Raw genomic sequence first — 27,813 nt, 5'->3', positions numbered from 1 at the left:
CAATCTTCCATGGTCACGTGGCCAGCGCGACTAAACACGGAATGCCATTACCTTCCCACCGTGGTGGTACCTATTTATCTACTCACATTTTGCATTTTTCATGCTTTTGAACCGCTAGGTTGGCGGGAGCTGGGACAAGTGACGGGGGCTCACTCCATCATGTGAATTCGATCTTACAACTGAAGGTCTTCTGACCTTGCAGCACAGAGGCTTCTGCGATTTAACCCGCAGCGCCACCACGTCCCTTACAAAACTGTATGTTAAATCCTTGAAGATACATAGCAAAATGTCCCCCCTTCTGGAAGACTGTCAATCCATTACTTTTTAAAAATTAAACCTGTTTTTAAAAATTATTTAAAGAAAACTTATCTATTTCTTTGACTTTTTTAGCCCTACAACTCTTCAAATACCTCCCTCCTCCACTAACAAATGAATACAATGTATCATTTTACAAAAGTCTTATTAGCAAGCTTGTACTGTGCATGTTCAGTGTTACAACAAAATCACTGTTTTTCCCATCAGAAAGGCCTTTTTTGAAGATAAGTTTTTCAGCTCCTACAGCCTTTGTCCAAACTTCCTCAAATTTGGCATGGAGCAAAAGCAAACTGTTTGCTACAGGTATGCCAAATTTGGTGCAAATCTGATTTCAAAATTGGTTGGGCAGCCCCTATTGCTTTGTATAATGTTGATTTGTTCTGCTGCACAATACCATAGCTGCATTCTTATGCAATTATAATAAAATATGCTGTGGTGAGTTCAACAGCTGTTAAAATTATCTGATTGTGTAAGTAATGTAACCTTACTGAAGATAGTGAGAATCATGCTGTGGGCCTTGGAAATAATATCTAAGACAAGTGTATACTGGGTTTAAGGAGAATGTCTCAAAAAAGTGTCATGTTTGGATTAGTTACTAGCTTGATTTAAAATGAAATTGGAAAAATATTTTTCATTTCCTGTTATGTTTTATTAGGAGGGTATGGTCTGTTATATGCCATTTGCAGTACAATATGCCATGAATTGTTTGGATTAGGAATTTGTGTTGTGCCTTCATGCCATTTCATCTTACCTTCTTCTTTTTCAGCTCAGCATATGACTAAAAGTTCTCATTTATCAAACTCAAACCACAGTTTGACATGACCTCTGAAAGTGGAAGCCATGGAAACCAGGATCTCAAAGTGGATCTAAACATGGATTGTGATTCTCGCCTGTAACAGGTACTCAAAATGCTCTTCCCTAGTTTTGATGCCATAGCAAACAGCTTTGAAAAATCTTTGGAACATATCTGACTGGCATTAAACTGGACATTTTAGAAGAGAAGAAGACAAATATGGGCACAAGCTTTTTGGACCATGGTTGATTAGACAAAGCATCTGAAGCAAGTCTATGTTATTGATCAATGAGATATTGATATATTGTTTAAATGCTCAGTAATGACAGAACTATAATGAGCTACAAATTATGCTGTATGTTTTATATGGAAGGCCATGTTTTGCAGTGCGGTTTCCAGCAAAAAAAACCATTTTTCAAAGAGGCAGCCGTTTCAGTCTGTTGCCACCAAAACAACAGTCTTGAGGCATTTTAAAGAATAACAAGTGTTATTTGGCACGAGCTTTCATGGACTGCATCCCACTTCTTCACATGCATGGACTATAATTCAATAGACAGACATTTATTCAGTTATAGGAAGATAGAGGATTGAACATAATAGAAAGAGGACTTATTAACTGTTAACATTCTGGACCTAATAACTTAGCAACAAATCATTTCTAATTTAGCAATGATAAGAAGGCTATATTTTTATAGAAGGTGAGAAATGATAATTGCACTTCCATCATTCTTGGAATCATTCCCTCCTCTCTATGAGTTTAAGAGAGTTTCTGTGTCAGAAGTTAAATGCATTGTGGAGGAAAGCTACAACACGTAATGTTAATCAGCAGTACAGTTTTATGCATGTCCGTTGTGAAGTAAGTCCTTTTAGATTTAGTGGTAAATGATGCTAACTACTGGTTTATTTTAAATGTTGAAATAATGCTGAAATGATGTCATGTGGCCCAATTATTTGAAGATATATAATTCTAGTAGTTTGAGTATCTAGGATTAAAAAAACTTTGGCAACCATTGCAATTAAATTTTTTAATGGGCTAAGTCCTTACACATGCTTTCCTTCCTCTTACCACACCTGATCAAATTATACCAATTTAAAATGTTTGAACTTTTTCACATGTCCAACCTCTGGCATACTAGAAAAGACAATGCACTGAGTTCAGGAAATCACATTGAAGCATATTCTCAATGAGAAGAAACATGCCAATCTCTCTCTTTCCATCCCTTAAATTATTCAGGCATTCAGTAAAAGGGCTAATCTTAACCCATCCTGCCCCCTTCATCCTAGAGAGCAATCCCTGCCTGTGGGTATTTCCATGCAATTTGAGAATTTGGGAATCAGGAAGCCCCCACAGACAGATTGTGTTTTTCTTCTTAAGATTTAGCTCTCCACAAGCAACAGCTAAGATGCACTCCCTCTATTCATGGGTTAAGGTTAATCTTTTTATTGAATATATGAACAAATCTATTAGTTCTCAAATTAAATGCCTCTTGGCTGGTCAAGGTTGAGAGGTTGCCATCAGAGGGAAAATTGTGAGTTTTAACTTTTTTATATATAAGACAAGGAAATGAAGCCTGTATATAGCTCTGCATTCAGAAGACAGTTAAGTAGCAGTGAGCACATTGGGCCTTGTTTCTAAGTGCCATATTTTTCATTGTACAGTGGGGACTCTACTTAAGTACTTAATCCGTATTGGAAGGTGGTTCTCAAATTGAAAAGTTCTTATGTTGAATCTGCATTTCCCATAGGAATGCATTGAAAACCATTTAATCCGTATCTGCTCTTTTCCGTCCATAGAAACTACAGTGGAACCTCTACTTAAGAACTTAATCTGTTTTGGAATGGTGTTCTTAAGTTGAAACGTTCTTAAGTTGAAGCAAAATTTCCCATAGGAATGGACTGAAAACCAATTAATCCGTTCTGGCTGTTTTTTTTGTTATGTAGAGGTGCGTTTGTACATTGAAGCATTAGTTCCCATAGGAACTAATGCAAAGCTGGTTAATACATACTCTACCACTAGGGGGAGAATTTTTTTTTAACCTAAGATGACCTAAGGTTAAAAAAAGAGCAGGAAAGGTTTTTTTTCCTGTTCTTATCTTGGATTTCTGTTCTCAAGTAGAAGCAAAATTTAGCAAATGGAGCTGTTCTTAAATTGGATTGTTCTTAAGTAGGGACGTTCTTAAGTAGAGACCCCACTGTATAAGATGTCCCCATGTATAAGACACCCACCACTTTTCTAACCCAAAATTAAGACATCTAAATGGAGCTTAGCAAGTGGAGGGGTAAAGGGATCAAATCAATTATACAGCTGCATGATGGCTTTGACCCCTTCCCTCTTTGTGCAGTGCTGGATTACTCAAACTACTAAAATTATAATATTTTCACATAATTGGGCCACATAACATCATCTCAGTATTATTTCAACACTTTAATTAAGCCAGTAGTTACATGTAATATTTTGTATCCTCAATTCTGATCTGGATAACTATTGTTTCCTAATTAATGACTCACATAATTTTTGCAATCCAAACTTCCAACAAGTTCACCTTTTCTATTTTGTAATGCAGATGCACTTATAAATAGAAAAATCAGTGCAAAATGCTTCAGACTGACTTTCTATACAGATTCGTATTTTCCCGTGAAATAGCCATTTCTGTACATTTTAATTTGCCTTTAATATTGTACAAGACTGTCTCAATTTGCCTGAGGGGGATGGATAGAGATGGTTTGATATTACACAAGTTGGCAAGTCAGTAGACAGCTACACATTTCAATACCAAATAATAAAGCAAAGAGGTAACAATAGCTGCACTGGAATTTACTTCACTCCTAGTCCCTTATGCCTTCAGGTTTTAAATGGCTTCTTTGTTTCTCAGTCAGTATCTAAACCCAAGCAGGTAGTAAAAGGTAAAGATCAGCAGAGCTGCCAATTTTACTTTCCACTACATTCAAAAGTTATGAATTTTCTGTTTTGTCTGAAGAGGGCTATCTTGTTTGACAACCAGAGCATGCTACTTCTCCTTTTCTGCCTCACTGTTTACCAAAAAATGGCATGGCATGCTTTTGCCTCAAGATACTACACTGGCTGGATGAAAAAGTATCCCAATGGCACAGAACAATACATCCGTTGGGGAATTTTTGTCTCAGCTATTCCTATTTGAAGACAAACCAAAACAAACGAGCACAACTTTACATGGCAGAAATGTGTGATAATTGTTTATAATGGTGCATGTAGGAATGCCTGTATGATAAGTTTAGTTCTTTTTAACTCCTGCAAGATAACATGACTCTGGGATTGCAATACTGCACATGTAGGTTCCTTCCTGGTGCATGATGGTTAGATTTCCTTTCCCATGCCCCATCTCAGGTGTCAAATTGCCACTGTGGTTTCTCATTATCCATTTAATTGTTCAGCTTAGCAATATGCCCCATTGTATAGATCTTTGATGTGCAAAATAAAATTAAGAACAATTAGAATCAAGTTATCTAAAAAATACAATCACAACAAAAATAAGATATAGCACAAAACTGCTTAGCTTCTAATTCATATTGTATTAGGTACCATCTTTTTTTTCTTTTTTACCACTTCTTCTGCAATGGAACGTGTGTTCCTTTGCCATGGATGAAAGGACTCTTCCCACTCTTTTCCACACTGATACGTTTTTTTGATCAACACTCTGCTAGTTATTTTAGATGGATTCTGTTTACATACATACATACATACATACATACATACATACATACATACATACATACATACATACATACATACATACATACATACATACATACATACATACATACATACATACATACATACATACATACATACATACATACATACATACATACATACACCAGTGTATGTGGTGGTTCTAAAAGGACATTATCTTGGGAATGTATTAAAAGAAGAATATAAGATTATGACTAGGATCATATTTAATCACACTGGAAAAGGTCACTTTGCTGGGAGCTATTTCCCTTAAAATGATCCTTCTGTTCCTTCTGTCCATGGACAAACTGTTCCAGCCCAGGGTTAGAAACAGAGTAGTTCTGCTGCTAAGCCTAAAAGGTCCAGCATGGGCACAGATCAAGGTCAGACTCATTTGTGATCTCCCATTCATTGTGTGATCACCAGGAAATACCGTATTTTTCGCTCCATAAGACGCGCCTTTCCATAAGACGCACCAATTTTTTAGGAGAAGAAAACAGGAAAATATAATCTGTTTTCTTCACTCCATAAGACGCACAGACTTTCCACCCCCTGTTTTGTGGGAAAAAAGTGCGTCTTATGGTGCGAAAAATACGGTAGCTTGCTCCACTTTGTGCCATGGACAGTCCAAAATGCAAGGTATTCCCCTGCCTGATTGCACCCTCAATCTTACCGGAGCAGGGTAAGCTGACAGAGTGAGTTCTGAGGCATGACTTCTTTTCTAAAATAAGTATTTATTCCAATCCTGTCCAAGCAACTGGTATTCACTGTTTCTTTTATATCACTAGTGTCTTTGGATGTTTATAGCAAGTTTGAACTGACATTATCTGCCTATTTCCACCCTGAATGCAATTACAAGTGTAAGCACTCTCAAAAATACATTATCTACAAAATATTCAGAAATAGAAAAGCATAACTTAAATGCAGATCCTGTCACAGGTTTGTTAGCCTCAATCACTCATAAAAATGAGAATCTAATGCAACTTGAGTATGGTAGCATCTGACAAAGGGTGAAAGGTGGGATGAGCACAGATTATATCTAATTTTGTAGCGTTGCCTATAAAGCTTTAAAAAAAACCCAGTTAAAATGTTTCAGGCTACAAGAGGATAAATCCCATCCCCATCTTGTATTCTTTTGATGTGTGTGCAACAGTGGCTGCATCTGTTTCAAGGCCCTTCACCACATTTTAAGAAAATCAATACATGCATGTTAGCAAAGGAAGAAATTATTCAGGTGTGAAATGAATGCTCTTCTTTGATAAGTACATCCACTCTCCAATGTAGATACTCATCTTTATGTATTCAAGCTGAATAGTTACATCAAAGTAAGCTTCTTGATAAGATCCTTAGTAAACAGCAAGCCTCATTGATACTAACACAGGCTGGGGATACTTAATAAATTGACTTGCATATGCACAGTGCTATGTACATAGAAGAATATAGAACAACTGCCACAGGCTTTAGAAGCCACAGAGATGTATTTTGGAGACTACCTGTGCTAGTATGGGGTGTGTAACTTTTTGAACCTGGACGCTGGATGCAACTTTCTCATTCTTTTTATTTCCCCCTCTGATCCCATTATCTCCCTGTTTAACCCATCCTTCATTTGTAGAGTAATACTTGGGTTTGCAAAACGGAGCCATTCTATGCAACATTATGTAGTATGGAAATTTTGCAAACCGAAACACCAATTGCACTACGAAAGGGGTGGTGCTATAGGTGCAATGTGCCCTGGGAAAACCCTTTTGTAGTGTGAAAAGAAAAAGAAAAAAGAAAGAAAAGAAAAGAAAAGAAAACAACATAACCCGGGGTTTTATTTTTTATGGATTTCAGTTTGTAAACTGAAAATTACATAAACTGAGGCATTCGTAAACCCTTGGTTCCTGCTTGTTCAGGCAGGAAAGGTAAAGAAGTTGGAGGAACAGAGCAAGAGTGGCCTTCTCCTTTCTCATTCCCTTAAAATGTTTAAAGGTTTCAGCAACATCTCTGGATTAAATACTGGCAACTCTTATAAGCTGAATTCCAATAGTAAGTACCAACAAGAGAGGCCCATTGAATCAATGGAATTTACAGATGTGTTGACTCACCAAATCCCCATGGAATCTTTCTTATTTATTTATTTATTTATTTATTTATTTATTTATTTATTTATTTATTTATTTATTTATTTATTTATTTGCCACATTTCTCCCATGTGCTGGGACCCAAGGCTGATCACAGTTCATTAAACTAGTAACTGGTTGTGACTTATTATTAGATTTCAGCCAGAGAATCTTTGGCTAATATTTTGTTTACTCCAGACTGAGTTAAATGTTCCCTTTGCTTAGTTCCCATGACTTTCACCATATAGTTGTACAAACTGGGGATTGGCCCCATCAGTTCCAGTTGGGCATAAGTTCATGCAAGGAGGCACACAATAATTGGTTGCCAGGGAAAGCTTGAAGACATGCACAATGGAGCACTATGCACCCAGGGCAGGGCAAGATGATTATATCCACAGAACTGTAGAGCTGGAGGACAACTTGAAAGCAAAGATGGGCACATACCAGAAAAGACCACGAACTGGCCTCTTTCTTGGTTAGGTCTGGGGATTTTATTTTGCCAAAATGAAACAAAGTGCCGGTCGCACACCAACTCCCCTCTTTGTTTTCCCTAACACCCAGGTTCACCTTTGGGCATGACTTTTTGTTTTCTTTCTTTTTACGCTGCTACCAGAGGATATTCTCCTCACTTGTACCAATGATGAATACTGAATCAATGCTGTCACTTATAACAATATTTATTTAAGAATTTGAAGGTGAAACATATGAGGAAAATCATGGATGTTCTTATAGTATTTATTCATTAAACGTGCTTTGGACTTTAGATAGGTTTACTTATATAGATTCACTTTAATCATGGTGTTACAATATTCAAACCATTTATTTTATTTCTTATTACTTTTAACTCCTTCAATTCTTAAATACATCAACTTTCCAAGTCCTTGTCCTAATCCTAACTCAACTGTCTATCTTAACGCTTTCAGACTCTCTCTATATCTCTGTCTCTTCTTCTCTCTAACTCTCCAACTGCCCTAATTGTCCCCAAACTGTCCTTTTCCCCCTTTCATTCCATTGGTTCCTCCCCTCCTGTCCTGTCATAGACTCCCACACCAGATCTCTAACCTGATGGACAGATGTCTGAGCTGTCCATCACTGTGCCAAACCTTTCCCCCCTTGACACTTTGTTGTGCTTTGGCAAAACGGGATGCCCGCATATCCCCTTCCCCTGTCACTGCCTTACCTTCTCATAAAGCTGCCACCGCCTCCTCTGCCACCGCTGCCTCCATCCTGATAGGCAGCAGGCCTGGATCCTTGCACAGAAACTGGGCTTTCTGCCTGTGCAAAAAGCCTGCCAGCTGAGTGGCAGGCGCATGTGCAAGGAGGCAGGTCTGCTGCCTCTCAGGATGATGGTGGCAGCAGCAGCAGCTTCAAGACAAAGTAGAAAGGTAATCAGGACAGGGGGAGGGGCAGAGGGACAGTTCTCCCCTGGCACAAACCAAAAAAAGAAATCATGAACCAGTTCATTTTTGGGGAGTTCATGGTACTTCACTGTTTGTGGCTACCCACGAATCACAAACCATTACAAACCACAGGTTTTCCGGTTTGAGCCCATCTCTATTTTAAAGTCACCTACACACTAGTGCATGAACACTTGCAGTTACAAGACACTTACTAAGTCTGTACACTTCAGATTCATTGAATAGCAATTCTCATCATTGCCAAACAACATGCTGGCTGGAAATTATAAAAATTTAGAACCAGGGAAATCTTGCCAATCATACTGGGAACAGATCAGTTTAGGTAAGGCACCCCTGGCAAACTGTCTTCTTGATATTTGCTATCTATCCATAAATACCTTCAAGAGCAGAAAGCCCACCCACCTCCAAGTCAGGCTACTCCACTATCAAACAACTCTTACCTTTAGGAGCTTTCTCCTAATGTTTAGCTGCCATCTATTTTCTCAAAACTTCCACTGTTGCTTGTTCTGTCCTCAGAAAACAAGCTTGCTCCATGTTCTACATGACAGCCCTTCAGATACTTGAAGACAGCAACTCTTGTATTTTATCAGGATGAAATATATTTGGCTTTTTAAACAGTTTTTCCCCTTGTACGATCTTATTTCTAGATTTTTCAGTTCCCATGCTGTAGACCCTTATATGGACATGTCTGTTCAACATTTGTCTTTACCTGGACATAGTACTTTAAGAGAGATAAACACTGTTTTTATTCTCCACTTAAGACATGAGAGAGAGAGAGAGAGAGAGAGAGAGAGAGAACAGGCCTACTGAACTAAGAGGCGCTATATAGTTTTGTCAGCATTAGGTGGGTACAAATTCATACTTTTCCCAGAAATTTTCAAGGGAGTAACAGAAAGGACATGATAGCAAGCCAGCACAACGACAGTATACAAATAGTTGTGTTTATCTTCAAGGGCTTGTGAAATTAGCTGGAAATTTGTTGATGTGTGCCACCAAGTGACCTCCAACAAATGAATGATCTTCAAAATGTTCTGTCCTCAACAGTCCTGCTCAGCTCTTGTAAACTCAAAGCTGTGGGGGGTTTTAGGAAGATAATTCTTCTCATGTTTGGTTTTCCTCTTTTCCTGCTGTCTTCAAATTTTCCTAGCATTTTTGTCTTTTCCAGAGAATCTTGCTTTCTCATGATGAGCCCAAAGTAGGAACACCTTGGTTACATCATTTTTGCCTCCAGAGAAAGTCTATGCTTGATTTGGTCGAGGACTCACTTGTTCATCTTTCTGGCAAACCAGGTTATCCACAACATTCATCTCCAACACTATCATTCAAATGAATCCATTTTCTTTTCTTGTCAGCCTCCTTCACTGTCCAGTTTTCACACCCATGCATTGTGAATGGGACTAGGGTACTGTGGATGATCTAGGCTTGGGTCTCCAGTGACACATTCTTCTATTTGATAGTCCTTCCTAACTCTTTCATTGCTGCCCTTCTGAGCCTCAGTCTTATGATTTCTTGGCTGCAGTCTCCATTTGGATTGATGATTGAACTACAGTATTAAAAAACCACCAGAGGCAACTCTACACATGGACATCACCAGATGGGCAATACCAAGATCAGATTGATTATGTTCTCTGCAACCAAAGATGGAGAAGCTCTATACAGTCAGCAAAAACAAGACCTGGAGCTGATTGTGGCTCTGATCATCACCTTCATATAGCTTAACTCAAGCTTAAACTGAAGAAAGTAGGAAAAACCACTGGGCTAGTCAGGTATAATCTAAACCAAATCCCTTATGAATGCACAGTGGAAGAGAAGAACAGATTTAAGGAACTAGATTTGGTGGAGAGAGCGCCTGAAGAACTATGGATGGAGACTCGTGACATTGTACAGGAGGCAGCAACAAAAACCATCTGAATGAAAAGTGGTTGTGCAACGAGGCCTTACAAATAGCAGAGAACAGAAGGGAAACAAAATGCAAGGGAGATGGGGAAAGTTACAGAAAATTGAAAACTGATTTCCAAAGAATACCAAGGAGAGACAAAAGGATCTTCTTTAATGAACAGTGCAAAGATATAGAAGAAAATAATAGAAAGGGAAAAACCAGAGACCTGTTCAAGAAAATTGAAGATATTAAAGGAACATTTTGTGCAAAGATGGACATGATAAAGGACAAAAATGGTAGGGACCTTACAGAAGCAGAAGACATCAAGAAGAAGTGGCAAGAATACACAGAGGAATTGTACCAGAAAGATCTGGATGTCCTGGGCAAACTAGATAGTATGGTTGCTGACCTTGAGCCAGAAAGCATGACTAACAACAAGACCAGTGGAGGTGACAGCATTCAATGGAGGTGCTACACTCAATATGCCAGGAAGTTTGGAAAACTCAGCAGTGGCCAGAGGACTGGAAAAGATCAGTCTACATACCAATCCCAAAGAAGGGAAGTGCCAAAGAATGCTCCAACTACCATAGAATCGCACTCATTTCACATGCTAGCAAGGTTATGCTCAAAGTCCTACAAGCTTCAGCAGTATGTGGACCGAGAACCCCCAGAAGTACAAGCTGGATTTCAAAGGGGCAGAGGAACTAGAGACCAAATTGCTCACGTGTCCTGGATTATGGAGTTCCAGAAAAACATCTACTTCTGCTTCATTGACTTTGTTGTGGTCCACATAGTCAAAAAGCCTTTGACTGTGTGGACCACAACAAACTATGGCAAGTTCTTAAAGAAATGGGAGTGCTTGACCACCTTATCTATCTCCTGAGAAATCTATATGTGGGACAGTAAGTAACAGTTAGGTTATGGAGCAAATGATTGGTTCAAAATTGGGAAAGGAGTATGACAAGGCTGTATATTGTTTCCCTGCTTATTTAACTTATATGCAGGATACATTATATGAAAGGCTGGACTGGATGAATCCGAAGCCAGAATTAAGATTGCCAGAAGAAATATCAACAACCTCAGATATGCACATGATGCCACTCTGATGGCAGAAAGGGAGGAGAACCTAAAGAACCTCTTAATGAGGGTGAAAGAGGAGAGCGCAAAAATGGTCTGAAGCTCAACATCAAAGAAACTAACATCATGGCCACTAGCCCCATCACCTCCTGGCAAATAGAAAGGGAAAATATGGAAGCAGTGACAGATTTTACCTTCTTGCTCTGTGATCATTGCAGATGGTGATAGCAGACACAAAATTAAAAAGATGCCTTCTTCTTGGGAGGAAAGCGACGAGGAACCTAAACAGCATCTTAAAAAGCAGAGACATCACCTTGCCGACAAAGGTCCGCATAGTCAAAACTATAGTTTGTCTAGTAGCAATATATGGAAGTGAGAGCTGGACCATAAAGAAGGCTGACCACCAAAGAATTGATGCTTTTGAATTGTGGCGCTGGAGGACACTCTTGAGAGTTCCCTGGACTGCAAGGAGAACAAACCCATCCATTCTGAAGGAAATCAAGCCTAAATGCTCACTGGAAGGACAGATCCTGAAGCTGAGGCTCCAATACTTTGGCCATCTCATAAGAGAAGACTCCCTGGAAAAGACACTGATGTTGGAAAAGTGTGAAGGCAAGAGAAGGGGACGACAGAGAACGAGATGGTTGGACAGTGTCACTGAAGCTAACGACATGAATTTGACCCAACTCCGGGAGGCAGTGGAAGACAGGAGGGCCTGGCGTGCTGTGGTCCATGGGGTCACAATGAGCCGGACATGACCTAACGACTAAACAACAACAACATAAAAAAACTCAGGGCAAATCCAAAGAAACAAAACAAACAAACATATTTAGCTTCAGCTTTTTCATTGTCAGCATTAAGGTTGTGCAGTTCTTTTGCAGTTATGATTTTTATTTTTTTAATGTTCCACTGCAGTCCTCCTTGGCACTTTCCTCTTTCACTTTCATCATAAGTCATTTCAAGTCATTGCTGCTTTCTTCAAGTAAGATGGTGTCATCTGTATTTCCTAAACGATTCATGTTTCTTCCACCAATTTTCACTCCTGCTTTCTCTAAATAAAGTCCAGCTTTTTGTATGACATCTATATGACACTGTTGCTTATAGGAAATCATTCTATCTCTTCATATTCTGTCCTAACAGTAGCTTCTTGTCTACAATTAGAGATGGGGATGACTCACCATTTTGACGAGTTTGTCCCGCTTTGTGTGTCTTCAAAAGTTGAAGCACGAATTTGCCCCATGAGGTGACGAATAACAAAGTTATTTGTCGATTTGTGGGGGGTTATTAAAAGGCTGCCTTCAGGGACTCCAGACTGCCCTTTGCAAAAAGGGCAGCTGCAGCTTCCCTACCCTAAATGAAGCCTCAGCTACCATCTTTGCAAAAGACATCCAGTCTCCCTTTTTGCATGCTGTGGCTGGGAGACCAGATAGAGACTTTGGCAGCGGCCATTCAGGTAAGTTGGTGTCAGTGGGGGTGGGGTGGGGCTCAGGTAGGGAGAGGAAAGGGGTGCGGGTAGGCTGTCAGGGTGGGTGGCTGTGTGGGGGTGGCTGCCTATATTTTTTAAAAAAGCTCTATTCCCCAGAAAAAAAGGAGGGGATGAGTGAGTCCAAGTCACTGGGGGAAAAAACAAATGTATTCTCAAAGGCTTTCACAGCCAGGATCTGATTGTTGTTATGGGTTTTTCGGGCTCTTTGGCTGTGTTCTGAAGGTTGTGCTTCCTGACGTTTTGCCAGTCTCTGTGGCTGACATCTTCAGAGAAACAGGAGTAGGAACTCTGTCCTGTAGCATAGACAGAGTTCCTACTACTGTTCCTCTGAAGATGCCAGCCACAGAGACTGGTGAAACGTCAGGAAGAACAACCTTCAGAACACAGCCAAAGAGCCAAAAAAAAAAAAACAAAAACCACAACAACCATAAAAAAACCTGAGTTGAGTCACCAGTGTTACTTATGTTTAACTTGACAGTGAGTCTCACAACTAAAGTCCCTATCCCTGGTCTTCAATATATTGTTTTTAACTTCTTTTTATTTTATCCTGGTCAGACAGTGTGCATCACTGTTGGTCTTTCAGCATTCCGAATCTAGGAAAGAGATTTTCTTTCTTTCTTTCTTTCTTTCTTTCTTTCTTTCTTTCTTTCTTTCTTTCTTTCTTTCTTTCTTTCTTTCTTTCTTTCTTTCTTTCTACAGCATAACAGGGGACTTACATGACTCCCTGTAACCAGCCCCAGTTAACATTCTCACTGCAGCATTTTGGACCCATTGAAGTTTCTGAACACTTTACAAAGACAGCCCCATGTAGAGTGTGTTATAGTACTGCAACTGTGATGTATCTAAGGCATGTGTTACCATGACATCTTTTTTTCTTTTCTTATTATCTTCTGTTTACTGTATTTGCATTGACCTTTATAATAGCTATTTTTGTCTCTGTGACAATAACTGAAAAGACATATTCAGGATTCTGACCCTACTACTGTCACCTTCTACCTTTGCCTGCCCTTAACACATTTGAGACTTTCTTTTGTCATCCATCTAAGTTTTCTTGTTACTACAGGAAGCACATTCTTCCCTAAAAATCTCTCTAGTTTCAACCAGTTCTTTCGGTTCACAGTCAATTGAGTTTACTACTGCAAATGTATGTTTCTGTGCACTTTAAACTTATCAGAAATTGACAATTCATGATCAGTACCTCAATCTGCTCCTAGCCTTGTTTTGTCAGAGAGAACACAGCTTCTCCATCTCCTGCTTCTAATTGTGTAGTCTGTTTGATAATGATAGGCTGTAAATTTAACATTAATAAAAGAAATTGTTGGTAGCTTCAGGTGGATGATCCCCCCCCAGTCATATAGCAACTATCACCTAGGAGACTTTTATCACGTAAAAAAACCTGAATAGTGTTTGTGTAAAATTTGCTAATGTTACCTTGTATTTTTCCAAATGCATTGGATTCATTTTTTAAAGTGCTATAATGCTGGATTGTGGTTTTCTTCTTTTCTTTTCTGTTGGTATTAGGAGTCACGTTCCTTTTCTTTCTTCAGACAAAACACAGATGGATGAAAATAAGTGACTCAGCACTTGCACAGGTGATCATCATGGCAGTTCATTAATATTACAATCTGGACCTGTTCATGCCTATAAAATCCTCAATACTCTGACAAATAATAGGATTCATCCAAGCCTTTGGAAGAAAATAAGATAGACACCCAAATGCAATAATGCCTGCTTCAGTAACACATTTGACCAAGAAGGGAATACTTTGAATGAAGACATTATGATCTCTTATAAAAGCAACAGCATTGACCAAAAACAGTAGCTTGACTTCTCATGATATTATATACACTAGGAAACACAGTTACCTTCCTTTTAGTGTTCGATTCACATAGGGAATAATATTTGTTCCGTGACTTTCAGTGTGCATATGGGTGTAGGGAAGCTGGGGGGGGGGGGGGAAACGTGTGTGTGTGTGTGTATTTGGACCACAAATAGCAAAACACACCCTGTCATGCAGAGTATTAATGGAGTTGTAGTCCAAAAAGTAACTTTTCCCATTGCAGGATAGGAAAGCTGATTATTACTAGATGGCTGCTAACTAATAACTAGAGCATGTCAGAATCCCAGAGAAGGACTATTGCCATATTATTCCCAAAATACATGCATTTTGTAGGTACCTAAATCCCAAAACATCATAAATAAAGGCACTGTCATACATCCTTCCCCACTTCTGTTTTAGGTATCTTCCACACTCGTATTGGAACAGCGATCCAGAGAACAGGACACCCAGACAGCATTGATCGTGCCTATTCTATTTTATTTTTATTTAATGGCCAAATAAGGGTGTACTGTACATGCATTTGTCTGCACTAGGGATGGAAAAGAATTTCATTGGATTTGGTAGTCTTAACAAAAGTAGCCTTTTCAGACCACCAAAGATTCTTTGCAAGAAAGAATATTGTTCACCTTGAGAATTCGCAGATTTTCAAGGCTTACAGGCAGATAATGTTTGTGAGTTAATTATCTGCTAAAGTCTTTCTCTGAATACCTGCTTGATCTGAGGGGAGATGGTTGTCAATAAGGAAAGGAGCTTTCTTTTGTTCTTGCATGACAGTAATGAAATGCCATCCCCAGGGAAACCTGTCTGACTCTTTCATTGTTGTCCAGTGGTTCTCAAACTGCTCAGTCTGGCACTACAATCTTATCCATTGCTACATAGCAATCAGCCTTGTGGACATCAGTGGCATACACACCCAGCAAAATGTGTACAGGATTACAGCCAGGAATGTGAAAAAATATCTGGTAGCTGGAGACATTTTGATTGACACAGGCTATTTTAGGTTAGCAAGCCCAGGTAAGGTCTCACATAAAGCTCAAGAGCCACATACTTTATAGAAGTGAGTGATTTCACCACACACATACTGGCAACTTGTTCACAATGTCTTTCCAAAGAAAACACTAATTGACCTGAATAAATACAGGGGAGAAAACAGCCAATCCCAGTCTATAATATTAGTTTCAATAGTCCAACCAACAAGACTGTGGTTGTCACAAGTCTTCTCAGTGGCTGCTGCCAGGCTTTGCAATGCACTGCCTGGAGAAGCCGGGTTGGCCTCTACCCTCTTGTTCCTCTTCAGGCAGGCCTTTAAGCAGTAAGTTATCTCAGGAATGCTGGGTTTTTTTTTTATTTCTTTGGTATGTATTTATACTTGATTGTTTTAATCTTAATGTATGTTTAATTGTGTATTTTAATTGTGATATTTATAAAGTATTTTAAAAATTCTTATTTTAATTGTTGTGAGCCACCTTGGAACCCCCGTGGAGAGAAAGGTGACATATAAGTAATTTAAATAAAAAACAAACAATTTTTTTGTTTCTCGTATTTAGTGAGATAGAAATAAAATAAAATAGTGAAATCTCTGAAATGCTCGAAATGTCTCCAAGACCATCAAAAACAACTGTGTATGGTGAAGAGACAAATTATTGTGTTGCTTTGACAAAATTTTGTCAGCATTTCCATTCCTAGTTACAGCCTAATGGAACATTTTCTTCTCAATGGTGAGAATCCTATTGCTGTAAGCAACTGCATTAAGGCAAATAACCAAATGAAAGTATCTGTTCTCCTGGCTGTCCATCACATGTCCAAGCTTCCCTGTATTGTTCATTCAACTTTGTAATCACTTATGTGACCAGGTATCCAATGAGAGACCCAGAAAATGAAGAAACTGCTTACATGGCTGCCTTACATGTGAGGCTTTCCTTTAATTGTATTTGGCCATATATATGAGACATCAACGGAGTTCTATGTCTTCAAAAGAGTTATACTGTTCTTGGACGTGTTCTAAGGTCACTTGCTGTCCACAGCAGTTTGCAACAGTACAGAACAGATCTAACACTTCCATATGGCAATGCATTGCAGAGCATTAGAGGAGGGGGGAATGTTGCTTTAGGAGCTTCTTTTGTTTCTGTAACTACTGATAAGTGCTCTTTGGACTGCTCATTTTCTCATACATAGGCTAAAATCCTGTTGCTTACTGTAGGAAGTTGCACTAGAATAGGCTCAGTAAATCAGTGGGGATTTGGTGAATCAACCCCTCTGTTCCATTGATTCCAATGGGCCTACTCTATACTTAATACGCTAAAAGTAAGTTATCACTACTGTAGGCCCATTGGAATCAATGGAACAGACAGAGGAGTTGACTAACCAAATTCCCACTGATTCAGTGGACCTACTCTAATTCACCTTACTGTGCTAAGCAACTGGATTTCAGTCCCAGTCTTTTTCTTCCTTTTGGAAAGAACTTTGCAACTAAAATTAATGGCTAGTATATCTCTACCACTTTGATTGGTTCACGTTTAGTCATATAATCTTTCCAGAGTGATAAGTTATGATTGCTGATTCAAAACACATATAGTTCCTGGGCTTATTCCCTCTCACCATGCATTATTAATGAACCTGTAAGGTTTTCTTTTAAAATCTGACTCTTGATAACAGTAATGACCCTCTATGGATCAAAGTGTTACAGTGTGGGTTTGGGGTCATTTTGATACATAGCTAAGATTACAAAGCGAACAGCACTGGAGGCTTATATGCCGGTAAAGAGTTTTTAAAAGATATTGGAAAAGAAATATTCCAAGTGGATTTTTTTCATGGGGCTCAGAGTGTGACTCGGAATTTTAATTGCATTTCTTAAATTGACTGCCCACAATTTAGAGATGCATTTGTTTAGTCCTAGGTGAATTGAAATTAAATAGGTCATCTCATGACAAATTACACAATGTATCTGTTTTGTCATAACCATAGAGAAAGAGGGCAATCCAAAGTATTCCCAATGCAGTGTTGCTTACTCCTGGGTAGATATTTATGAGGTATTTGGAAAGAGGAATTGAAAAATCCAGAATAAATTGTGAAATAAAGGCAGTCATCTGATGGCATGATTTTAAGTGACTAATCAAATGTCCTAAATAAGATACCCCTTCCCCACCTCCATGCTTATATCCTGTGGTTTAATAATACAAATTAAGGATAACTCTCATAAATTAAGAGCAAGTAAAGTATCCTTTCAATTAGCTCTATCAATAACAATGACAACAACAACAATAATAGATCATTATTTCAGATTGAATGATGACCAAAAATGGCAACAGCTTCATTCAGTATCAGAAGAATCCTATTGGTTAGTAATGCATGACTGAATGGGCAAATTACAGAGGAAAATTCGTGCTAGTTAATGAGCTCCCACTTGTATTTCTTATCACTCACCATCACACATGACTGCTGCATAACGATGCAAGTGGTGATTCAGTAACTAGTGTAATTTCATACTGTAGATTATCCCACTGCACTTAACGCCAGCACTGTTTTGTGCTCTCTTTTGTGTGCATGTCAGCATAAGATGTTCTAGCAGCCTATTTCAGAGAATATGTGGGACTTTTTTGGATGTGCAGTTGTATCCCTCCCAAAATTTTTTGGTCCACTTCATTCTGCATGGATGGCAGGAGATACCTTTAAGTCAAGATGGCATTATCTATATTTCAATTTGGCTAATTGGAATTTCATTTTCCTTACCATATTTGATACCTCTGATCAGTTTCTAATTCATGAATTGGCTTTCTTCAGCATTAATTTAATCAGGATCTTCATTTTAATTGCTTTAATTCCAGCTGCATCTTTAGAACATCTAGTGCACAATGCAGGAGAGATGATTTACAGCATAGGGCTTAACGAGCACTTCAAGGTTTCATGGAACTTAATCTCTTCACAAACTCCAGATCTTCTTCACTGTTCGTTTTAACTTGGCCAACATCCTCACTGCAAGATAGTGCATTCAACAGAACTGTATTCCTTTTCAATCCCATCACTGTCCTCATTGCCTTTATTCCTTGTGGGAAGGCAAACAACAACAAACAAACGACCAATAAGCCATGCTTGTAGATAGATAATTCCCAGCTATTCCACAAGTACCCATTTGAGATAATTTTCCAGTAACAAGAATGAAAGTGAAGTGCTTTAATAGTTTTGACATAATTACAATGGCTGATGTTTTACAATCAACTTTCAGTCAAGTCTCTTGCTGGCAGATTACAAATAAAATAAATGAATCAATGATGTTTTTCACTGAGTGAAATTAAATCAATTTTTCTTCTTTATGCAGTCAGTGTAGACCACAGAACATACAATGTTAATATTATTTGTACTGTATTATGCAAAGTGGCAGAATCTGGAGAGAGGCTAAGGGCATACATGTGTTGTACGGAAGTCATTATAATTCCCCAAATTATGTGTTCTGCTGCGTTTATTGCATGGATAAATGTGCAGGTGGGACTCATCAGCCTGGGAAGGCAGCCCATCTAGGAGAAGGAAAAATCTGATCCCAAACCCCCATGATGTGAGGAGAAGGAGGAGGTGCCGCAACCACCCATGTGGCGAGGGAGCAGCCCGGGTAGGTGGGGCTCAGCAGCCTTGCAAGGCAGCCCATCTAGGAAAAGGAAAACTCCAATTTCAAACCTCCACTGCCTTGTGGCTATATCCACAGATGGAAAATCTTCAGGAGTAAACCTCAAGTCAAAATCCAGAGCTGGAGTCCCGGAGGCAGTTTGTTTTGTTCTGGCTGTTACATACAGCACTGATGTTACCTGTCTGTCATGGGTTTGGAGGGAAAGTTCCATCCTATGGGGAGTGGAAGGCGGGACATCAGGAGGAGGGGCTGTACCGTATATATATGGGGATCCTGTGTGAAGAAGCTAGAGAAGCTGGAGAAGAGCTGAGAGAAGGAGCTTGAGTGGGAGTCTGTGTGTCAGACAGGGTACTACTGTGTGTCAGTCAGTACCAACCTGATAGGTTCAGGTGTCTGTATGGTTAGCCAGAACTGATAGGTTCAGGGTCTGTGCTTTATCTAAGAGTGTTCTGAGTGAACCAAACTGGTGTATGCATGATTGAGACTAAGCCACGTTACTGTATCTTATTCACCTGATCATTTTATTTTCCCTGTGTGTTGTTTAAATAAACCTTATTCCTTTGTTTGTTTAAAAATCCATCCCTGGTCTGTGTGACTTCTTATAGGGAATGGTTGGTGGCAGCTTAGTGAAACTGTGGCATATCCCAGTAGGTCTGGGTTTGTCACACTGGCAACTCCTGCAACATCGCTGGAACCAGTTGTATTGGCTCTTGCCTTTCCATTGGACTATTTCAGTGATGTGGAGAGGGGTGATTTGCTGCTTGGGTAACAGCCTAACCTCCATATTATTTAATTCAGGCTTCATGCTCTGGAGACGACACTCCAACTTCGCATACAGCATCGAAGTCCTCCATACAGAGCACGTTACCATGGTCTCTTGAGACTGAAGGATGCCTATGAAATGTGTTTCAGATTTAGATTATCCCTTTGGATGGGCTGGAATTGATGATCCCTTCCAGCTCTACAGTTCTAAAATGATGGTGGTGGTGAACGCATTTGGGATTTGGAATGATTTTTCACACACTTCCATAGAATTGGATTTGGTTTTCCCTGAAGGATCAACAAAAAATTAATAAATAAAATCTGCGCCCCATAGTTACAGGCTCTAGACTGGTAGGTCACTGGTACAATATGTTAATACCTGCAACCCACCGCACGGAAGGTGGTGTTCAGCAAGAAGCACTACATGATTGTTCCCAGTTGCACCAGCTCTGGAATTTGGCTACTTAGACAAAAACACAGTCTGCTAATCAGCAAATAGAATGGGGTAGTATAGCATGATGTCCTATTTTGCAATGGAATATGGGTATGAGGCTGAGCCGGTATGGATGTCTAAGGCAGGATACAGTCCAAAATGTTAGCAGTCTTAGGAGATACAAATGAATATTTCTATGTGGAAATTAAAATTCAATAACTTTCTCTTCCATCCCTAGTATTTGTTGAGTTTCAGAACACAAAATCCTTAATGATATTTTGTTTAAATGAAGTTAAGAAGAATAATTGCTCTTTGATTTTTCTGGTCTTTTTAGAAACCTTTTGCTTTTCGAAGGTTATATTAGGAAAGCTGAAATGTGTGCACAGAATCTTAAATGGCCCTTCAGGGCAAAAGATAACATTTACATGGGTTTAATTAAATACACCATCTCCATAGGGCACAAATAACTTTTCCCAGCAGACACTTTTATTTCTGTTTATTTAAAACTATATTTCATCATCATGTATAATTAAAAGGTATGAACTGTTGTGAATTACTTGCTTTAACGATGATTTAAGATAATAAAACTAAATATTTTTGGAAAAGCATTCTCAATGAAATCATAAGAGAATAAAGATTATTTGGTTGTGAGGACATGAGCTTTAAAAGAGAGTAGCTTTTGTAAAAAATGAGGTTGGAAAGCCTATTCCTTGCCCAATGTCTAAGAAAGGCCAATGAGTGGGGATGGGGTGGGGAGGGGGGGGTGTTACTTTTATATCACTTGCACTTATTATCAGCCAGCACCTCCACCGATCTGTCCATATTGAAGGCAAACCACTGCTTTCCCAATAAAAATTTGCCCCAATGTCTCTCGGAAATCACTTACCTGTTTCACTAGCTCTTCTCAATCCATGTGGCTAAACATGGCCATTTCAAGGGAAATCAAAAAGATGGCAACTTCTCAGTGGTGGTCCCCACTCTTTGGAAAAAGGTCCAATTTGAGGCATGCCAGGTTCCTTCCCTCCTGACACTCAGAAAATTAGTGAAGACAGAATTATATAAAGCTGTCAATAACTTATCGCCAGAAGCTGTTAATAGTGTTTTGTTCTGCTTTGTGGTTTGTGTGTGTGTGTATGGGTTTTCTGTTTCTTTTTCTATTACTTTTATATCTAGATTGCTGAACAGTTGTATTGATTGTATTGTTGTATTGGGTCATATGGGATTCTGGATTTTAATCTGTATGTTGCCCAGAGTAGTGTTTCCACTAAAGGGACAGTATATAAATCAACTTAATTAAGTAATGGGAGGATTTTGGTAAGTAAGTTTTGCCCCCTTCTCTCAGTCTAGAAGGTTGAGTAAACAAAGGAAACCCAAAGGAACACCAACTAAACAGCTTTCTTTCCTGTTTGTTAACTGGGAAACTCTTGGTTTGTGAACTAAAGAGGTAAACAATAGACCGGCCAGATTATATGATAGCTGCATGATACTGCATCTATGTTATTGGGCAGCAGAACAAATCAACATTCTACAAGGCAATTCTTTGGGAACAGCCCCCCAAAAACCAAAGATATAAACAAAAACTTTGAAACTTTGGATCAGCAGTAAATTTGGCACTAGTGTAGCAGACAGCCTGCTCTTATCCTATGCCATATTTGGAGTAGCTTGGGCAAAGGGTTTTGAAATTATGATTTTTTTTAAAAAAAAAAAGTAAAATTGTTTTACACCTCTCATTCAAAAATAGGTGACTCTAAACATCCTCAGATTTAAAATAGCTTATATAAATTGAAAAGACCAGTCTTGCTTATCTTGTTTAGCAAGAGAATTGTCGGTCCCATTTCATAGAATCATAGAATCGTTATAGGGTTGGAAGGGAACTTGGAGGTCTTCTAGTCCAAACCCTTGCCCAAGGCAGGGAATCTCATACCATCCTGGACATTATACCATCTTGGACAGATGGCTGTCCAATCTTTTCTTGAAAACGTCCAACAATGGAGAACCCACAATATTGGGAGCCAATATTTTTTTAAATTTTTTTTTGAAAGAATCCAGGCTAAAGGGGCAGAAATACTGATCCTTAAAAAGGGCCATTCAAAATGGAAAAACAGTGACTGTCATAAACTGTGTGGAACAGGCTTGCCAAACAGATGTCACATTTCATATGGGCAAGGGAGTATTACAGGTCAACAAAAATTAACACTTATTATGGAAGGAGTAAAAAAAGGTATTGCTTTAAAGAAAGTAATGGAGTGACAGTTTTTCAGAAGGGGGGGACATTTTGCCATGTAGTATCTCCAAGAAATTAGCATACAATTTTGTCTACTTGCATGCTTTCAGTAAACATTATCTCAGGATTTCTGAGACAAGACACAAGTTTCCAAAGGAGGAAAAGTTTCAAAAGGGAAACCTCTAGGTAATCTGAATTCTTAAATCAGTTAATCAGGACCCAATTGTATTTTTAACTCCTTCCTAGTGAAACAAGGATATGTGCTTATTTTTAAAAATAGAGAAAAATTATTCAGACGCTCATTCATTTAAGCTGTGAAATTACTGTGTTGTGCTTTACGGCTGAGGATGGTCATACTTGATGTTAGCAAAGCTTATGTTTAGTGCCTATATTCTGTCGTAGTCTCAACCATTCCACTGATCTTGTCACTATACCACTGTTAGGTAATTAAGAACAAAACTCCAAAGATGTTATTGCCATCAAGTCACTTCTGATGTGTGGTGACTATACGAGTCAACTGCATCTCATATCTGATTGTACCCTCTTCCTACTGCCCCCACTTCCTAGCAATATTGTCTTTTCTGGTCAGTTATGCTCAGTTCTTGTAAACTAATACTATGGATTCTTTTATTGAGTCATCTCATTTTATGTTAGATTTTCCTACTCTTTCTCCCCATTTCTCAGCAATATTGTATTTTCTGAATTGTTCTGTATGTGCAAGGTAGGATAGCCTCAATTTACCCACTTTTGCTCTTCTGAGAATTCAGACTTAATTTGATTGAGCACCCACTTTTTGCCTTTCTGCCTGGCTATGGTATGGGTAAGGCTCTCCAGCTTTCAAATGGGTTGATTTTTGTCCCCATCTTTCTTCACCATCTTTGTTTCACATAGTATGGTTGATCTTGACCTTGATTTCCAGTGACAGCTTTTGTTGTTGTTGTTTGCTAACTGTGAGCCCTTCCTCAAACTCATCCATACTATGTGAAAGACAGGGACAAAAATGAAATGAAATGATGCAGTGAAATTCTAAAACCATGCCAGGTTAATGCACTGCCGTTTCAATATGACACTTTTTAAACAAACAAACAAAAAGGAGATACCCCAACCCCCTGGATGAGGTCTGAGAGAAAATGCAATAAGGGGGCTTCACCGACACAAAGCAGTACAGTCCCAGGAGAGCCTCAGCTGAAGAAAAATGGGGGAGAGGGGAGGTTACCTCCCTTCTGTCTCCACAACCTTTACCCAGTGTTCTCCCCACACACTGCAGCTGTCCTCAGCTGCTATTGCTTTTCTCTCCTTACTCATGAATAAACCATGTAAGCCTTGCTTTGAACTGATCTGTAGCATGGGAGAAAATGGCTCAGTTTCCCTGTTCCTCTGCAGAGGATCAGGGAAAATGCAAAATTAATAGCTAATCAGGCTACAAGTGGTCATTTGCTGTGGGGATGGGGGGGAACATGCCAAGTGGTATATCACCCCCCACACACACACACACACCTCAACAGACCCTTTGTAGCCCAATTCACCCTGTATTTATTAAACCTAGAGAAGCTCATAGTCACCACACATCAGAAGTGACTTGATGGCACACAGCATCTTTGGAGTGTTTATTCTGGCACATGCGTTAGAGAATTTTTAACTTGACGTACCATATGTTCTCAATTTATTGAACAGTCTATATTTATGTATCAGTTAATATTTAACACTGAACCATTTTTGTGCCTTGATTTAAAAGCCCATCCCCCACAAACAGTTTTCTAGGATTGGTTCCATTATTGAATTCAAACACCTAATTATACTTTGTTCCTTTTGTCCACCTCATGAATTGTTGCTTCTAAGCAAATAAGTTTGTGTTCCTTTTTATCCCATCTGGAGTTAAATAACATATGCTTCATTCTATTTCTTGAAAAGATTATTGGTCTGGCAGCCACTTTACTGACAACTGTTACCTGAGGCAATATATGAACTAATTATCCTTCAACAAATGATACCAGCATACAGCAAATACATCTAATGTTTTCTCCTCAAGTAAATTCTCCAAAGAAATGCAATACTGAAGAATGAACAAAAGAAATATTGTATTGTATTGTATTGCATTGCATTGCATTGCATTGCATTGCATTGCATTGTATTGTATTGTATTGTATTGTATTGTATTGTATTGTATTGTATTGTATTGTATTGTATTGTATTGTATTGTATTACCTGGGTGGAACTGGAACTCAGAGCCTTTGCAAGGATAGGGATCAGACTATGTTGGTCCACCCCAGAAGGCTGATGGATACAAATTGTTTCCTGGTGGCTCTTGAGGAGTTTTTGGTCACCCTGGCAGGTGATTCTTTTGAATTGCTGGTTGATCTCTGGAATGGGAAAAATGGCAAAAGCCATTGACAGGATTGCTCCTAAAAGTCTCCTCCCACAAAGTAGAGCCAAACTGGCTATCTGGTTTAGCAGGAAGTGGGACGTAGATTTGAGCAACTATAGCATAAAACTCTGAGTGAATCTGACCAAACATTGGCTAGGGCCCATTGGAAGGCCTATTCCATGGCAGTGGAAGCTGCAAAGAAGTATTTCTTCTCTGCCACCACTGCGTTTGCACAGAGTTGCCCAGCAGAGTTCTTTAGCTATTACATGCTGACCCCCAGGAAAATGTTAGACATGCTGTAGCTTTCTGTGAAGAATTTGCACAACACTTCAGAGGCAATATTGCTCAGATCCACTCTGACTTGGATGCTATAGTTGATATAGGTCATACGAATGTAACTTTGTCCCCTGCTTGTCCTGTGTTAATAAATGAGGTTCAGTTTTCTGCATCCTGGTGATCTGGACAAGATTCTTGCAGAGGTGAAGCTACCACATATGTGCTGGATCCTTGCCCTTCCCAGCTCATAAAAGCTGTGATTGAATGGATAAGAGGAGTGGTGAATATCTCCTTGCAACAGGGTATGGTCCCAACATGCTTAAAGGAGGCAATAGTAACACCATTGTTAAAAACAACCCTCCCTGGATGCCACAATACTGAATTATTACCTACCAATATCTAATGTTCCATTCTTGGGCAAGGTGCTAGAACAGATTTTGGGCTCTCAGCTACAGAGATTGCTGGATGAGACAGACTATCTAGATCCATTTCAGTCTGGCTTTAGGCCTGGTTAAGAGATGAAAACTTTGGTAGATGACCTGAGCTGGCAACTGGATAGAATGTATGTGTGTTGCTGTTGGTTCTGCTGGACCTCTCAACAGTTTTTGATACTATCAGCAATAGTATCAATGTATCCTGATCCATCTGATGAAAAGTGCAGTTTCAAAGTTATAATTTTTTGTTTGGTCTGTCCCCATTTTTAGAATTGCCGTGTAAAATGTTGATTTTCTCTGCCATCACAATTACATCACTGCAGTCTTGTGCTGAGATAGTACTGTATTACTCTTCCTAGTTTCTGTTCTGCTCTGCGAAAACACTGTGCCTGTTGTCAGTAAGACTAAGATCATCTTCACTCTTGTATTTCTGATTATCCTGTATGGATGTAAAAGCTGGACAGTCAAAAGTGTCAAAGGGGAAAAAATTATTTGTTTGAAACATGGTGTTGGAGGAGTGCTTTGCAGATACCCTGGACTGCCAGAAAGATGAACAAGTGGATCTTAGATCAAATTAAGCCTGAACTATCTCTGGAGGCAAAAATGATGAAATAGAGGCTGTCCTATTCTCAACACAGGATTCTCTGGAAAAGATAATAACTCTGGGAAATATGGAAGGCAGCAAAAAAAGAGGAAAACAAAATATGAGATGTATTGACTCCCTAAAGGAAGCAACAGGCTTGAGTTTGCAAAAGCCAAGCTTGGCTGTTTAGGACAGGACATTTTGGAGATAATTAATTTATACAGTCACCATATGTCAGAGGCAACTTGATGGCACATGCAAACAACATTGTCAGGATCCTTTTTATGTTCTTCACCACCTGTGTGTCTTTCTCTTCATGGTGTTTCAAGATGTCACCTCAGAAAAATGTTCCATCATGTTCACTTATACTGTAGTGGCTAAAGTGTCAATCTATGATCAGGAAGACACAATGTCAAGTCCCCACACCACCATGAAGTTCCCTGGATGACCTCAGGTTACTCATTATTTCCCAGCTTTCCTCACTTCAGAATAGTTGTTCAGATAACCTGGCAGAAAGGCACAATTTAAAAGTAGTGACTAAAATCATCATAATCTCATCACTCTCAAAGGGCAGTACTTGGAGTAACTGGTTACAAATCGCAGGGTAGTTGAAATAATTGCTTTTTTAAAAGTAAGTAAATAACGTTCTATCATAATATTTATTTATTTATTTATTTATTTATTTATTTATTTATTTATTTATTTATTTATTTATTTATTTATTTGATTTTTGCCTCGCCCCTCTAGACAACGTCTAGCAGTTTACATCTTGTAGTGTAAGTATAATTAAAGGAATCACTGTCATACTTAAGAGATATGGCCTCAATAAATGGGGGAGGAGGTGCACCACATGATTCAAATGATGGCTCATGTTAGGCCCCATCCTGTGGTCCTGTGCATCTTTGTGGACACTGAGCTAAGGATGAGCTAGCTGGGAAGAAACTGTAGTTTCAACCAGTAGTTTGTAACATTTATTTTTTAAAAAATTAACACAAAGTAACAGCTTTCAAGAAATATATGAGTAAAGAGCTACATTCTGGATTGTGAAAATTACTTTTAAAAAGGAATGTTCCACTCTCTGTTAAGATGTAAAGCTCTTTGGACTTGATGAGTTTACTTCTCAGTAGGCACATAATTGCATAAAGATGCACTGCACGTCTTTGAATATAAAGTATTCTGTGACTGAGGTGAAATAAAGTTATATCTTTATGTTCTGATTTAATCATATTTCACTAGTAGAATACATGATTATATCAGGTCACTTATAAATAGAAATAAATTCCTTTAAAATAAAGAATATAATTATTTAACAGAATATGAGTAGGTTATTAATCACATTCTCGTTTCTGGCAGTATTGGTCCCTATAGATCATATGAGGTTTTCTCATCTGCCTGTTAGATACATGACCATCTGTTTCCTAAAATGTACTGTATTAATTATCTAACGGTTGGCTAGTTGGTTAATACATGTATCTTAACCTGTTCATTTCCTCATATAG

At 38.8% G+C, this 27,813-nt stretch overlaps 1 protein-coding gene and 1 pseudogene across 1 annotated transcript in view; both read left to right on the top strand.

Moving 5' to 3' along the window:
* Positions 1 to 27,813, top strand: part of LOC144583214 (uncharacterized) — a 386,279-nt gene that overhangs the window by 284,574 nt on the left and 73,892 nt on the right. The gene's annotated exons all lie outside the window — the stretch shown is intronic.
* LOC144583209 (uncharacterized) lies at positions 7,271 to 11,122 on the top strand (annotated as a pseudogene).

This window comes from Pogona vitticeps, chromosome 5, assembly GCF_051106095.1.
Source record: "Pogona vitticeps strain Pit_001003342236 chromosome 5, PviZW2.1, whole genome shotgun sequence".
Taxonomy (NCBI): domain Eukaryota; kingdom Metazoa; phylum Chordata; class Lepidosauria; order Squamata; family Agamidae; genus Pogona; species Pogona vitticeps.
Note: the sequence above shows the minus strand (reverse complement) of the source record. Positions and strands in the feature narration are given on the sequence as shown.